Source organism: Cherax quadricarinatus, unplaced genomic scaffold, assembly GCF_038502225.1.
Source record: "Cherax quadricarinatus isolate ZL_2023a unplaced genomic scaffold, ASM3850222v1 Contig2289, whole genome shotgun sequence".
In the NCBI taxonomy this organism is placed as follows: domain Eukaryota; kingdom Metazoa; phylum Arthropoda; class Malacostraca; order Decapoda; family Parastacidae; genus Cherax; species Cherax quadricarinatus.
This window is the reverse complement of record NW_027197315.1, coordinates 45,422-47,500: the sequence shown is the minus strand read 5'-3', so window position 1 is coordinate 47,500 and position 2,079 is coordinate 45,422.

Sequence of the window (2,079 nt, the reverse complement as noted above, 5' to 3'; positions counted from 1 at the left end):
CTGGCAACAAGGTACCTTCTCTTGTGCAACCTTGTTTCATTTGAATCTACAAATGTATGATGTATGAAAGAAGGGAAGGTGCCTACAGCTTGGCAGAGAATGTGTATAGTTCCTTTATATAAAGGGAAGGGAGACAAGAGATTGTAAAAATTATAGGGGAATGAGTTTACCGAGTATACCTGGTAAAGTATACGGTAGGGTTATTATTGAAAGAATTAGAGGTATGACAGAGAGTGGGATTGCAGATGAGCAAGGAGGCTTTAGAGTGGGTAGGGGATGTGTAGATCAAGTGTTTACATTGAAGCATATATGTGAACAGTATTTAGATAAAGGTAGGGAAGTTTTCATTGCATTTATGGATTTAGAAAAGGCATATGATAGAGTGGATAGGGGAGCAATGTGGCAGATGTTGCAAGTGTATGGAATAGGTAGCAAGTTACTAAATGCTGTAAAGAGCTTTTAGTGAGGCTCAGGTTAGGGTGTGTAGGAGAGAGGGAGATTACTTCCTGGTAAAAGTAGATCTTAGACAGGGATGTGTAATGTCACCATGGTTCTAGGTTGGTAGACAGCATCCACCCAGGGAGGTACTACCATCCTGCCAAGTGAGTGTAAAACAAAAGCCTGTAATTGTTTTACATGATGGTAGGATTGCTGGTGTCTTTTTTTCTGTCTCATAAATCTGCAAGATTACAGGTATGTCTTGCTACCTCTACTGACACTTAGATCACACTGCACATACATGTACATGTTTATTTATACACACTCATCTGAGTTTTCTTTGATTTTATCTTAATAGTTCTTGTTCTTATTACTTTTCCTTTGATATCCATGGGGAAATGGAATAAGAATCTTTCCTCCGTAAGCCATGCGTGTTGTAAAAGCCAACTAAAATGCCAGGAACAATGGGATAGTAACCACTTTTCCTGTAATAATTACTAAAAAGAATAAGAAGAAAATTGTCAAAGTGGGATGTCTGAATGTGCATGGATGTTGTGCAAATGATAAGAAAGAGATGATTGTGGATGTTATGAATGAGAAGAAGCTGGATGTCCTGGCTTTAAGTGAAACAAAGCTGAAGGAGGTGGGAGAGTTTCAGTGGCTAGGAATAAATGGGATTAGGTCAGGGGTTTCAAATAGAGTTAGAGCTAAAGAAGAAGTAGCAATAATGTTGAGGATAAGCTATGGGAGAAAAAGAGGGACTATAAATGTATTAATTCAAGGATTATGTGGAGTAAAATAAAGATTGGATGTGAAAAGTGGGTTATAGTAAGCATATATGCACCTGGAGAAAGAAATGTAGAGGAGAGAGAGAGAGATTTTGGGAAATGTTGAGTGAATGCGTGGGGAGTTTTGAACCAAGTGTGAGAGTACTTGTGGTTGGGGATTTCAATGCTAAAGTGGGTAAAAATGTTGAGGGAGTAGTAGGTAAATTTGGGGTGCCAGGGGTAAAGGAAAATGTGGAGTCTTTAATTGAGCTATGTGTAGAAAGAGGTTTGGTAATAAGTAATACATATTTTATGAAGAAGAGGATAAATAAATATACAACGTATGATATAGCACGTAATGAAAGTAGTTTATTAGATTATGTATTGGTGGATAAAAGGTTGATGGGTAGGCAACTGATATACTATCAGATAATTATTTAGTTGTAGCTACAGTTAGAGAAAGAGGTAGATGGGACAAGAGGAAAATGACAACAACAAGTAAGAGGGAGGTGAAAGTGTATAAACTAAGGGAGGAGGAAGTTTGGGTGAGATATAAACAACTATTAGCAGAAAGGTGGGCTGGTGCAAGTATGAGTAGTGGGGGGGTTGAAGAGGGTTGGAATAGTTTTAAAAAATGCAGTATTAGAATGTGGGGCAGAAGTTTGTGGTTATAGGAGGGTGGGTGCAGGAGGAAAGAGGAGTGATTGGTGGAATGATGAAGTAAAGGGTGTGATGAAAGAGAAAAAGGTAGCTTATGAGAGGTTTTTACAAAGCAGAAGTGTTATACGAAGAGTAGAGTATATGGAGAGTAAAAGAAAGGTGAAGAAAGTGGTGAGAGATTGCAAAAGGAGAGCAGATGATAGAGTGGGAGAGG